The 15,229-nt window shown below is 36.3% G+C and overlaps 1 protein-coding gene across 6 annotated transcripts in view; it reads right to left on the bottom strand.

Annotated features, from left to right (window-relative positions):
• ZFHX4 (zinc finger homeobox 4) overlaps positions 1–15,229 on the bottom strand; it is a 180,631-nt gene that overhangs the window by 159,143 nt on the left and 6,259 nt on the right. The gene's annotated exons all lie outside the window — the stretch shown is intronic.

Here is a 15,229-nt window from a genome sequence, read left to right as displayed (position 1 = left end):
GGCTGGACTTTTTTTTTTGCATCATTTGCTGACAGATCTTTTGTGTCCTAGGCTGTATTAGCTCACACTGCTACCTCATTTTTACCCATGCTGGAATTCATAATTACAAACTACTGTACAGAAGCTTTTAGAAGGGTGTGGTGTGCTGACCAAGACGAGAGGGTAGTGAAATCTGGCTTTTGATGTATATCAAAACACAGGTAAAGTACCTGTGTAGAAGCACCAGTTACGTCAGAATACATATTTGATCTCAGTCTTTTAAGTTGGTTGCTGGTGGTTTTCTTTACTCAGCTTTCTCTGCGATTTGCTTATTTTAGTATATGTTTAGTATTCCATTAAAGATTGCATAACATCTTCCCCATTGCAGTATTAAAAACGTTAGCAATAAAGAAGGCAAATACAAGGATGTCAAAGGATTGAAAATATTGAGTAAAAAGATTTCAAACCAAACTATTAAGGAACCATTATGTTCCAATAGACACTAAATTACGTAACTTAACAAAAGCACATTTTTCGAGATGGGGGCGGGGCAAATAAGCTTTTTTTTTCTTGCAGGATAGAAATATATCAAAGTAAAAGCGATCTGCATAGTTAATGTTTGTGAGCTTTACAATTTAAAACAGAAAAGCTGTAATTTTTCTTTGCTGGCAATCTGGAAACACTCTGGAGTTAATTACAGCTGATTCGGAGTGAACCACACAAACAAAGACCAGTCTATGTCCAGACAATTATACTGCATTAACCAGCTTAGAGCTTCCTGCTGATGTTTCAGGGGTCTTCTGTTACACCCTTCTACCTTCCCAGCACGAGAGAAAATGCTTCTGCAAGAAGGAATTAATGAACAGAGCTGCAAAAGAATGTGTGACGACCTCTCCTGACACGGCAAAAACTTTCCACCCATGTCACGACAAAGGGGAGAAGGTAATTAAGTTTGAATAGAAGGATGTAACCAAATATAGTAAGCACCTAAACCAAGCACATTTTTAAAACGGGAAAGTTGACAAAGACAAACAGGAGTGTGTAAGTCAATGAAGTCATTTTCCCCTGTTTTCCTCTCATTTTTCTCATTAAAACCTAAATTAGCTATTCAGTGCAGATTTATTTCCTTCTCATAAACAGGACCCTTATAATCGATGCTTCTGCCTCTCGTTTTTTCTTCCTCTTCCTCTCCCTCTCTTTCCAGCCTCATTTTCCCTCATTCTCTCTCTCATCTCTAAACCTCCATGGACTTTAAATGACAATTACATGTCATTAAACACATGTGTTGGAGAACTAAAGAGGAAAAGTACTCTTTGCCAATGGGTCCGATAGTTCTTAATTTGATTAGTTGTGGGAAATAGGAATTTTACTCAGTTTTCTTCGCAACTTTAATCAAACTCCAGCTACTTTCCTTGGAGAGAAATCAATAATCTCTCCTTAACCAAATTACACCATTATATGACTCATTTTATTTGTTTGCTTCAGGAAAATTTCATAATCAGTGAGCAAAATGGACCTAATACTGTAGCTATCCTCTGTAAACAAACTTTGGTCCTTTTAACCAATCTAGCTGATTTCTAATTTTCATATTCATTCTAATTGAAAATGAATAGTTTGCATTGGTGTGAGAAAGGACATGAACTGTAATTATGTTCAGTGCCTCTCTCTGATTCTTTGATACTGTTTTGCCAGTATTCCAGCTGACATTGGGGCTTTGTAGTGATTGCTTCATTAAAGGGTAAGGATGTCCTAATCAGCTAAAGCATTACTAGAAAGCTGTTGTTTGCCAATACTGTGAGAATATACTGACCTTTTTTTTTTTTTTTTTGCTTTCTTTATAGAAGAAAAAGGTACCTCTGGATGCCATTACCCAGCCATACTTAAGTATTAATCATCTTCCCTTTGTCTCGTCTATGCAAAGTAGGATTAGAGTTAAATGACTCTATGATCCTTTTAATTTTTTTCCCTAAATAAATATTAATCTACAAATCAATCAACTGGTGTTATATTAAAACACATATAAATATACTCTCTGGAAATACTAAAAGGTTGTGTAAATTACCCTCATTTTACAAAGCATCTCAGCTATGGACAGAATCATTTTCCCTTCTCAGACCCCTCTTCCTCAATCCCTACTATATTTGAAATTTCAAGTAAATAAAACTTTGAAATAGAAAGTTTAAACATGGAACCCTTTGGTTTTCCTTGGAAAAACATGTACTAAATTAATCGTTTTTAAAATTTATAAATCATATTTGCCATGTTTTTTATATGTTTATATTTCTAGTCTTTAAAACGTAATTGACTAATCTCTCTGGCATACACCCAATTTAAGAATGCTTAGTTGATAATGCTTTTAAGTTGTCACATAGGAACATTTAAAAAATTCATCTTAATTGGTTTCATTAAGGTAAATATAACTATAGAATATTTGGCTTCAGAAACGGATTTACCAGACTAGTGAAAACCATTCCACACATACATTTTTCTGATATACAATGTGAAGACAATATATCCTAACATAAACATATACATGCATTTTTTTCTTGTCTATTAATATATAAAATTCATTATTGAAATACTGACAACTAAATATTTAAATGAGGAAACAATTGTAATTGTTTCCTCATTTAAATATTAATTAAACAAACAATAATTATTTGTATTTCATGAGTCCCACAATATGATCTCATAACCAATATAGCATAAGCATAGTAGTGTAAGTATATTCTTTTTTTTTTTTTTTTTTTGGAAAAATGTCATTCCTTGCAGGCTAAACCTACCATAATTATCTTCATAAAATTAATCGCAGGTCAGGTATCCCAGCAAACAATCCTATTCCCAGGGCAATGATTTCCAACGATTCAAAATAGTTTTAATGAAGAAAGTTATATGCGTAATTTCTTAAATCACTACCAAGTGCCCTCTTACTATCTAAGACTCTTAGTCTATCAAATGCAAGTCTCTTTTTATATCCCATGTAGATATTTTAAATTATTTTATATTAGAAACCACATTAGGGCTAACATAGAGAACCTAGGTGGAATGAAAAGTTTCTTCCGGATGAAATATTGGCAAATTTATGTTTGATCACTCAGATTTGTTGGTTTTTTTATTTCTATTATGAAGAGCCTCTTGTTTGCTTTTTGTGTATGTGTGTGGTTTGTTTGTTTGTTTGTTTGGCCTGAAAGTTAATTTGACTGCTGTCCATTAAGTGAAGTGCGCAATTCAGTAATTAACTTTTGTGTTTTAAATGTATGCACGGTAATTAAATTTCATTATAAGCAAACAAACGTCAACCATAATTATAAGCTCCTTAGTTTACCCACATATTATCCCTTTTCAAACAAACTTGATGTCAGACAAATTAAAATCAAGCAGCCAGCAATTTTGAGTTGAATTTTACATGATCTGCTGGTAACCTGATTACTTTAACTTCAATATCATTACAGGAAAAGTATTTCAGGAAAAATAATGACAAGAATTCCAACAGGAGACAAGGTTAATTGTATTGATTCAAAAGATGCATGTTCATAGGAACCATGTTGAAGGAATAATGTTATCTCAAATCTACAGTTTCTATTAAAATGAAATTGTCCAGCATGAAAGAGGCAATTAAGATTAGTGTCTGCAGAACTAGAGATACTAAACTAACTAACTAATTATCTGGGCCCAATTATCTTATACTTTAAGTAGCAAAATATCAGTGTGGAGCAACTACAAGGCATAAGGTTTGCAGGTTTATTTACTGACTGGTGTATCTATTAGGACCAAGAACAAGTGGAGCTGTCAGGACATAATGAAGGTAAATGATTAGTTAGCACCAAGCCTGAACTCTTCTTCAATGCAATAAGAGTTAATTAAAGTTTACCACCAAACATCAACCAAAGCAGGATGTTGATCAGGTTTCAGCATTAAGTGCAAACAGACAATAGTTGGCAGCAATTAGTGCAGCTATCAAATGACATGCAATGATAATTATACATTTAAAACTGCTAAAGAGCTGGGGGAAAAAAAACTAATCAGCCTCTTTGACGACAAATACTCAAAGGGCAGGAAACAGGTATCAGATTATTTCACTTTAACACTGTAAATCAATAGAATTAAACAAGCAAAGGCTGTATGGGTACATTATCTGAAAGAGAACAGTTCACTGGATCCAAAATGAAATAAATCTGCTAGTACTGGTCTCTCAAAGATAAGAACTTCTGGAGCTAAAGAAAATCAGTTACTTTTCAATTAAAGTTTCAGAGTGAAGTCTGTGTAAAGAAAGTTTAGCTTCTGGGTTTTGTGTAAACCCAACAATGCAACAAGTATTCCAGCATAATTACTGTTATTTAAATTAAGTATTAACTTCCACTCTAAAGGTACTGTCAAAAGTGCTTTATGCCTGAATATTATCTTTGTGTGCTCGAATACTACCTCCCTGAAACATGTTTAGATGTTAGGGTCAAAATTCTTTTAATACAGCTAAATTTAAAACAAAAGCCATGTATACATGTTTAGTGTACATTATGGCAGGCCTTCCCTTGATGCCATTCAAATCTACGACTTCAATCTTCCCGGAGTCAATGAGACTGCATACAACACATGCCTTAAAATACTTTTAACAAATCGTCTCATTCTTTACCATAGTTTCTGGCCTGCAGCCTAGAGCATGTCTCCAGAAATGTGCCCATCCTCATGACCCCCACCTCTCCATTTTCCCAACTAATTCTGTTATGCTAAGGATTTGTACACAGTGTTGGCTAATCCCAATATTTCCCTGGAGCTAAATCTAAGCCATGGCCGACTCCCAGCACAAAAATATCTTTCTCCAAAAGCCCTTTCGCCCCCTTCAGCACTCATACACTCATTGGTCCTGACATTTTCACTTCAGCCATGACAAATGAGCTGATGACTCTGATGTGATTGCACGGGAGGATGGCTTTATCTAAAGATATATCATTAACTCTCATCACCATCTCCTAATATGGCTCTTCTGGGTTAATGTGTTGTGAAAATTTGAGGAAATTTTTGTGTAAATATATGCACTTTAAGGAGTAAGAGACCAACTTCATCAAAAGGAGAAAAGGGAAGCCAGAGTGGACAGGATCGGGGAAGGGAAAAAAAAAAAAAGACTAGCATTAACTAAATGTTGCTCTGGGGATTTAAGTAACTCGACTCAACCTCTGCCCCAGCAAACCAGCCATCTGACTGTCTCTTAAAGGCCCCTTCCCCTCCAGAGGGGCGGCTGGAGCAGAGCATAATCTGTGAAGTGGCACAAATAAAGCTTCTCAGATAAACACGGCTAATCAATCTGCAAGCCCATTTCTTTGTTTCTACACACCCCGACCCCCACCCCTGTGTAGGACGGATTTTACTCTCGAACCCTTAATTCCCTACGTTACTAAATCTCTCTAAATTCATTTTAATGGAAAAAGGGATTGTCAAAACCCATTTCCCTCCGAGGTCATTGTCTTCTTCAATTAGAAAGGAGCAATCTTTTTCTGACCATTATTAAATGTGAAACTCTTCAAGCTTTAAAAAGAGGGGAAAGGGAAACTTTTCCATTTAGCATGAATGCCGCAACCTTTAGGTTAAGTTAGAACCCAAGTTCCAGTTACACAGTTCTTGTTATACTATGGAGTTTACAGAGTAGATAACTGTTATAACCTCTTCTGTCAATTCATCTGAGAACGCTCAGCCAATCAGAGTCGACTGTAGCATAACAGACCTCGGGAAAGGAGGTCAGGCTTTGAGGTAAAGTGCTATTCACTACTGGACCATGCAAGGAGCTCTTTATTCCTGTGCTTATTGGCATCAGTCCCCCTTACTAGAGCAAGAACAAAGCCAAGTGCTCGTGTGAGGTTTATGAATAAATCAGAGGTGAGCCACTTTAAGTGCTGCCCATGACTTCCTTGTTGACAGTGAGCACTTAAACAGGCTTCTATGACCAGCAACTTCTGGCAAACCACAATGATTCCTAATCTGCACCCTGTTTCATTTCAAGAACTAAGTGGCCCGCCCCATTTTTCCTGCAAGTTTTCACCTTTCAGGCAATTCTTGTTCTATCTCGAGCAGTTTAGCTTTACAATCCCAGAGCAGTCAGCTGGCTCTACGGTCATCATAGAAATTGTACCAACTGAAAAGCATCCTTTGCTTGGAAAAATTCCACAAATGAAAAAATCTCCAGCATAACAGAAATTATTCTCATATTAATATTACAGAATCTTTGGATATGGGAGGAGCTCAACCAACTAAGTTGAAAAATGTTAAATGATTTGCTGAAGGAGACACACACACACACACACACACACACACACACACACACACGATTCTCATTGGCTGTGCCCTGTAGTTGTGTGATATTTCCCGGAAATTTCTCTGAGCTTCAGTTTCCTTATGGGTTAAACCAGGGGATTGTGCTATATCCCTTCCGACTGCAACAAGCTATGGTTCTAATACAAAAACCCATTTAGATTGTGCTGGAAGATAGTTTTCCCTATGGAATATTCCAAGACAGACCCAGATGTTTTTAAGGTCGCATTTTGTTTCAATACCCAGATTTCAAGAGGAGAGGCAGATTCCAGTAGTATAGTAAACTGAAGTGTTCTATTTATGTTTGTAATTAACAATCATATTTTTTCATGTATTCATGTATTTATTGAGGATATTTACCAAGGATTTGCCAATATTGTCCATCACTGTGAATACAGGGATTAAACAGACATGGGTGCTGCCCTCATGGAGACTGAAATTTATTTGAGGAGAAACTTAAACAAGCATCATGAAAAATGCTAAGATGCTAATTATTTTCTTCCAATGAAATGTATCCTACCCTATCAGTATTCAATAAATGCTTAGCCTTAAATAAATGTGCTTCAAATGAACGGTTAAGTCCAGGGCCACTTATAAATGACCAGAACGTAGGCAAGGCACACACTTTTATTTTTAAGAAAAACTTGAGCAAAGATTGTGAACTAAATATATATTATAAATGTCAAGCAAAAATCAAACTCAAATCTGGGAAATTACTATCCAAAATACACTTATATTTTCCATAAAAATATAAAGAATAATTTTAAGTGTGTATCTTACATGTAACACAATGGGAAATTATTATGAATTTAAAAATCAAAAAGAAAAACCATAAGAGAAATAGATTTTAGTTTAGAGGATCGAAAAATTGTGTTTATAAATTTATTAACCCTTATCGTGACTCTTATCACCTTTGAACCTGGGTCGTCCTTCTCTGAGTAATGCATTCCTATGGAAAGATAAAGGACTGTGATATCCTCCATGAGATAAGCCAAGAGGAGACTCATAACTTGGCTATAAAATTCCCACAAGAAAATTTAAGGGTTCTATAATATTACTGGGTTATTAATAACTGGATCTTTTCTCTAGGTTGGTATAAATTTTGGTCAGCAGGGTGCCATGTAAACAGTATTTATTCTTCTTTCATGGCATATCAAAATATCATAACATCAAGTATATAAAAAGGTATTGCTATGACATCTAATCCAGTTTGGGGAAAACCTCTAATTCAAAGGCTTTCAAACAGGTAGGATCAGCTTCAATGCTGAAATAAGCTTTGTGGTCTCTTCTATTGTATATAATGGACAGTCTGGGATCTTGAGTTCCTATGGATAGACTAAGTTCTGGATTATTTTAAAACTGTTTCTGTTCTAATTTGCTTCTTATAAAAAGATCCCAGAAATGCATTAAAATCATCTAGAAACCCCTCAAAACTGAAGCAACTTGTGATGATGGAGTAGCAAATAATGAGGTGGAGGCCTATCCAGCTAGATGTCATCTAGGTATCCGTCAATGAGAAAACATGAGAAGAAGGAGACTACCCTTTGGTCCTACCTCTTAGGCATCCCCCTTGACTAATTCCTATCTCCCTCCCTTGTCAGGGAGAGGGGCATCTCTATTCAAAAGGTCTATGTAGATTTGCTTTATCAAGTACTCGTCAGTAGAGCATTATATCAAAACCAGCTATTGACAATAAAGAAAAGGGGAACGAAGGATATCGGGCCCTGTCCACATTCACTTATTTTAATATGTTCACAACAGTTTAGCCTTAGGTAAGCTCTACAGCAACTCTGAGATACAAACGAGGAATCTGAAGCTCAAAAAGATTAAATAACTTTGATAAGGTCATCTATAACAAGAATTTAACCCAAGTGTCTTATAGATCTAATAAGATTTCTATTGGTCATTGAGTTGTCAAAAATTGGAGTAGATTTTCAAATATCTAAGACTTAAGTTAAACAAACTCATTTAAAAGGAAAAAGGAGTCCAAAGTAAACAGAATCAAAAGAATGTCTGGTTTTAAACTAAGGGTCATTCTTTCTCTACACTATGCTGCCTCTAAAACACCACAGCTTTGTCTTTACTTTCCCTCCACAAAATAGAAACCTCTTTCTTCTTCACACTGTGTTCATCATTATTAAGAATACATTTTAAGTCACTGAGATCATTAGTACTTTCATGAATCGTAGACTCATCTTGACCATTCAAAGTACCTAGTCTAACCTCTTACTTAACACGAAAGCACGCTTCCAGTCACAATGGTAATAGGCCATCCAGAGTCTACTGGTCTCCTTTCAGTAACAGGGAACTCACTCTCTCAGAGGAGACAACATCACTGTTGGATTACCTTTGCACATTTGCCTTTTCTTCTCTTCCCCATTTCTACCACATTTGTATTCATTCACAGAACAAACCCTTTTCTGAGCAGCCAATATAGTTGAGTGACCATTGGTCCTAGAGCTGGGACAGCTGACTTCTTGTCCTGACATGTTCCTACCTTGCTGGCTGACTCAACGTTGACTTCTCCAGAATTCAGTGTGCCATATTTTAAAATGAGCTGGTTGAACTGAAGAACTATAAGGAAGTTTCTAGGATTTAGCCCTTTGATAGTTTCCAGTTGTCTTACCACCCTACCTGCTCTTTTCTGTTGCGATCGTGTTGGCCACTTTTTAGAAAATGAAAGAAATTCAGTCTACAGAGGAACACCGCACAGGCTACCCCTATAAACACATCTGAAGAGGAAAGAGAGACATTAACATGGAAAAAGGGTAGGGGTGTGTGTGTGTGTCTGCATACACACTCCTAGCTTGTATCTATTAAACCAAAGGATATGACTCACTCTCCATTCATTAGTGGGCTCAGGAAATTTTAAGTATGAATTGCTTTATTCCTAAATGTATGGGGGAAAAGTACTATGAACTATATTTTAGAAAATCTACATTAGTAAAGCCTTTCAGGTTTAATAAAGGTACTTTAGGATATGATTGGGCTTCTTCAATTTATTCTTCCAATCAGGCAAATTTTAAGATTCTTTATAAACTTCCCTCTTAGAAAGTTTTGTTTTGTTATTAACGGTACAACCAGGTGGCATACACCAGCTCATATGTTTTTGTATTTTAACATTGTTAAAACTATGGATTTCCTTTCTTCTTTACAGTGAAGGAAAAGAATTTTATGGACAGTTATAAAATGCATATTTTAACCCAAAAGTCGATTTTCCCTGGTTAAAATGATTTAGATCTGAGTAAATGCCTGCAGAACGCTTTCTGTTTGTACAGCTAGAACACAATGGAACCTATAAACTTTGTCCTAGAGGTACGTGCTATAATGTGTACCATTCAAAAATTATCAACTGTGCACTGTCGTCTCCCCAGGACAAGCAAACATTAGAAATGATCAATCATCTAAATATATGATGCTAGTGTGTGAACCCCTGACCTGAATGACTAAAACACCTACTCAGGACTTGTCTTGGACCATCAGGGCATTATGACACATTAACTAAGTCAAGCTGCCCAAATTCTTAAATTGTATTTGTTTATTTTTTCAATCTCTAGAATGTTAAAGTGGCTAATTATACCAGAGACAAGCTGCTTGCCAAATACGACTTTAGTGTCAAGCCATTTTTAGGTTGTGTGCGTACATTCAAAAGTGCCTCAAAATGGCAAATATTTTAGTTCACTCCCAAACCTTGAAAAGAATAGGGGAGTGGGGAGCGGCCATTCCTGGACTGAGGATTGTATGTCAAACGTGAAACCGTATCAAACTTTCAGGGCAACTTGTGAACCTCTGAAACTAGGGAATTAACAGAACATCAAATCCAGCAAGATCACAGGGGGAACAATCCATATACAAGAAAATAATGCCATTGAGCCCTCATTAAAAGACCATTTTGTCCTTAGCCATCAAAGACTGTGAGCGCACTAAGATCTTGGTTATATCATCAGGGATAACTAAAACAAGTGCCAAGAGAAATTGTGCACTTTTAGTTCTCACATGTGTCCATCTGTTCACATATAAACATATATTCTGCTTTCTGTCTGATTCCTAAAAATCTTGATATCAGAATACCCTGGGCTTTTGCCCATTTCCTAAGAATGCAGACATCACATAAGCTACTATTAACCCATGTGGGATCCACTTCCATGGTGGCTGGAAAGCTGCCAGTTACAACACATGGTGCTTGGTTAACAATGTCTTAAAATATAAATGAATTTATTTTTTAAATTAACACATTTTTCTTATGGAAATACCTTAATAAGCCCTGCTGCATGTAAACGAATAGCCTCCATGTGGATTTTTTTGTTCTTTTAAGATTTTTGCAAGCATATCCATAAAGTTAACCAGAAAAGTTTCTGAAACAATCCAGAATTTCTTGACAATTTTTCTAAAGGGCTCTAGTAAAGAATTTTGGTGACTTTATATAACAAAGATCAAACACTTTTCCCTTACAATGTTCTGTACTCAAGAGGCAACCTTTACACTTTAATTTATGTGAAAACACTTCTGATTCCGCAAGTTTCCATGTAACCATCTTAACAGTACTGAATAGCAACTGAACAGTTAAAGTGATGAGGCAAATAGAAGTTCTACAATCTAGTGACAAAACAAGTTAGGTTAATATCTGGCGGAACCTTTCAATCCTGTTCTGGGGTAGCCTTCAATGGCTCATTTGTGGTGACCCCAAACCGGAAAGAGCTTGTTTAAAATGTATACATATAAATGATTATCCACACTGTATTTGATTTACATATGTACAAAAGAACCAATTCCCACCTTTGAAAGTGTCTTAACACTTATGGTATTTTAACTGCCCTAATTATGGTTGAAGAAACATCATTAAGAGCCCTGATCACGTCAACTGATAACCAGTTACAGCCCTAACTAGTGACAAGGGAAAACCCTACTGCAAATGTTTCCAAGAGTACTTAGACACTTTCAGAAAGACTTATCTCTAAATGAAATGCACAACACTCCTACAAAGCAACATGAAGATGAATTAAATCCTAAGAAAATAACTCTGTATCCTCTTCTACCAGCCCCTCCTAGCCCGAAAAGCTGATAGGCCACTTAAAACACTTAACATTGCCAAAAAGTCAGAATACACAACTCTTTCCCAAGTGAAGTGTTCTACCAACTGAGACAACTATTTATAGCCGATAGGGTAGGGGATGGGGGAGGGAGCACCATATATTCCATTATTAACTGCATGAGATATCCACACCATACTATTGGCCTCTTCTGAAATAACTGTTTTTGCCAGCAAAGTGCTGGGAATTCTTGATACCCAATTGTCAATATTTGGCTAGCCTAGCATGTTTCTGAAAACTCTTCTATATACAAACCTCTGTTTATCGTCCTCTAGCTGCACTATTGTCATACATATTACTTCCCAGTGATGATGAAAACTCAGGGCATCTTATAAAGTTGCTGAAATCTGAGCCCCTGCTTGTTTTCTCAAGTCTTGGACAAACATAACTTTAGAGCGAGCAGAGCATAGGCATAAAGAAAGAGGAGGCTGCATTTTCATCTTCCTTTCATCTCGGTCATTCAGTCAGCCATTCAGAACCCTATTCAACAGAGCTTTTCATTATGCAAAAAAATGCTAATCCTTTTCCGATGCTTTCACACTTGTATAAACCCCCATTCCTTCAACTGAAAAGCAATTATATCAGTTTACCTTTCTGTCAAAAACAGGATTAATATTCCAATAACAGAATTTCCTTTCTTCTCCTATCTTTCTGCTTTAGGAAACTAGAGATTATTAGTCGAGGCATTCTTAGAACAAGAATACATTATTTTAAATATGATTATGTGAACCAATGAGCGGGAAAAGGAGAAGAATCATAGGAAGAAAAAGTCCTTCAGTTACAGCAGAAACTCTTTCTCTGTGACACAACTGACCTTTCCTTTGCAGATGCCCAAAGACGCGGAGTCTCACTCTGGTCTATTAATCAGAAACAAATTATGAAAGAATGTAGCTGGACTGGTTGACACTATCCCATCTTGGGAGACTCAGTCACAGCCTAGTAACAATGTCCTCTTCATGGGTAATGAACAGCCATGACAAATGGGGCAGAGAAACTATTTATTTGCATATGTAAATTCTCACACAAGGGAAACATGTACAAACAAGTGTCATTGTAAGGTGGATTAGGCAAACAACGCTTTCTTTTTAGGACATTCTGCAGCCCAGAACATTAGTCAGCACAATTAAACCAGTCTCCATGGAGACTAATGAAATTTCACCATGGTATGAGTTAAATTAGATAGCTAGTTATGTGTTTCCACAATCCAACTTGAAATCCATTATTGTTTCAGAACAATACAGCAATTGTGCCTAGCTGATCTTTGCCAGCTCAACAAGCTTCTAAGTTGACAATTTGCATATGTTAATATAATTAAGCACTAATTACATGAAACTTGTACATATTCACATGCACTTTCCCTGGGCGCTTTTCAGTTTGAACCTTGGTGAAGTCTTTAACCCTTAGAATGGTCTGAGAGGAAAAAAAAAAGAAACTCTGCCTGTGGGTACAGCCCCTAGGCAGACACAGAAAGGCTCCTCATTTATAAACACAAAGCTTAACCTGGCTTCTCATATTTCTAGCAACAATGACAGAAAATATTTTGTGAATGTGCTAGGGACCAGGGATAAGAGAAAAGGGATTGGGGGGGGGCGGTGTGGATTCATCTTTAAAGACTCATAACTAGTATCTTCTCATAGGTAAGTAATAACACTCATTTCAAGAAAAATGTTAAGGAAGAGTTTGCTGTCACTGACATTGTCGAACGTTGGGAGATGAAAATGATTTGACAACAGCAAAAACAGCAAGTAGAAAAGGAAAAAGGAACCAGCAGCACCTAATGAGCTTTACATAAATATATGCAGAGGCAATTAAGCAATGTTAATTACTATGACAGCAGTTAATTGAATATAATTAGATATTTTAAGCCACTGAATAAAGCATAGTTAAGATTAATTTTATTGAGATTAATTGTAAATAAGGATAAATTAACTCTGTGTTTTGACAGGCATAAAAAGTAGTTCTGCAAATGAAGCAGGAGCGTGGCCACCAGTCCAAAAATCATATATTATTTTAATGTCACACCTCAGAATCATCTCCTCAATAAACATGACTTTTCAAACCCAAACAGACAGGAATCTTGAAGAAAAACAAACAGCTTGCAGAGATTAAAGAGGCTTTTGTCCTTTTTCATGTGCATTTCTTTTAACAGACTAAATTAAGCGAGTCTGGTGTACGTGTTTTAGGAAGGAACATTTCACACTGAATGGAAAAAATGTTCTATCACATATGAAATTCGTGCAGCTGCGCGGAACTTGGTCCAGATGGTTTTAGACTATAAAACACCACCAAATGATAGACAGTAGGCCTTCCCAAGATTATGTGATAAAGTCACAATCTTTTATTTTGACCTCCCAAATTTCTGCTTTGTGTTATTTCCCATCAAATCACATATTTTCTTTTACCATTGCGTTTCTCCAAGAGGGTTAAAGAAACGTTGCGCCTACTAAGTGTTAGAAATAAATGTTAAGCGAATGGAAGAAGGCCTCTATGAACAGATATCAGCTAACTCACTCAGCCCCAAAATGCAATGAGAGCCACGACAACAATGCAAATGCCAATACTTGGTTATTACAATGGTTACTAGAAATATTTCTTGGGAAAAATAGTGCCTGATGAAAATCCCTTCCAAATACTTTCACACCAAGCTAATCCATGCATACTCTTTAAGAAAATGAACACAGTCTTCAAGAATGCTGAACAAATCACTAATAAGAAAGGAACTTCAATTGATTTTGAAATAAATCAATAGGTGATTAGCATAATATTTTTAAAGCAGCAGAATGTATGTGTGTGTATATCTCTCTATATTACATAAACATATATATTTCCAACACCTCTCAGCTCTTAATCGAACAAGGGCTTTATGCTGTGGAGCCTGGCTCTACATTGCCTCACAACTTCTTTAGGATGCCCTTGGTCTTTATAACAAAAATCCTAAAATGGTCTGTGAAACAAGACTACGACGACAAGCCATTCTGCAGTGAAAGATTTTAAATCATCCAGCCTCTTTTAATAGACTTGAGACTTATTGAGGTAGAAACCATAAAAAATGAAGAAGGGAAATTTAATCCCTGAAATATTGATTTGCACATTAATATCATATAGGCAGAGGGCAATTTGGCTTCGTGGAAATGACACATTGTCGACCCTTGGTGAAGTCAGAGCCAATCTAACTGCTGAACATGTCTGAATCTCAAGAGTTATTAAGGGCTTCCCTTCTTGCCTTTATGACTTTTCTTCAGCCTACCAATGCAATCTTAAATGTATTATCTTTAAGAAATAATTGTAAAACCTCAGGGGTTTTCCAGTTAATGGAAGGGAGGCCAAACCACATCAGATTCTGAAATGCAACATTAAACCCTTGCAATCAACAAAACCACCTCAATTCTCATCCATCCAGTGCAGGATCTAATATTGTTATTAGAGATAATCAAATTTCATTGTGTAAATTTAGGCTCATGGTCAGAATGGAAGCAGTAAATTCTGCAATATTAAACAGCGATTTTCTCAGCCTCCTTTATGTTTTCCTTTGCTGGGACAGCATCTTTTAAAATAATCCAACTAGCTCAAAATTAATGGGCAGATCTGAGCTCATCTGCTAAAAACTGCAAAAGATTACAATAAAGCTGAGCGTGTTTCCTTCATTTTTAACTTTAAGTGGCAACTTTCACTTCCTAGACCCAGAGCCCACTCCCCCTGCCTACCCCACAATTGGGTGCTATTGCTTTGACTTACACAGCTGGTTTACCTGACCTTTCTTTGTTCCTTAGGTACATCTCACTTTTCAGATTTATGATATTCCCCCCATATTTCATTGACTCTATCTTCATAAAAATGAAAACAAATATGAGTTTACTTTT

This window comes from Balaenoptera physalus (genome assembly GCF_965194825.1).
Source record: "Balaenoptera physalus genome assembly, chromosome: 17".
NCBI lineage: Eukaryota > Metazoa > Chordata > Mammalia > Artiodactyla > Balaenopteridae > Balaenoptera > Balaenoptera physalus.
Note: the sequence above shows the minus strand (reverse complement) of the source record. Positions and strands in the feature narration are given on the sequence as shown.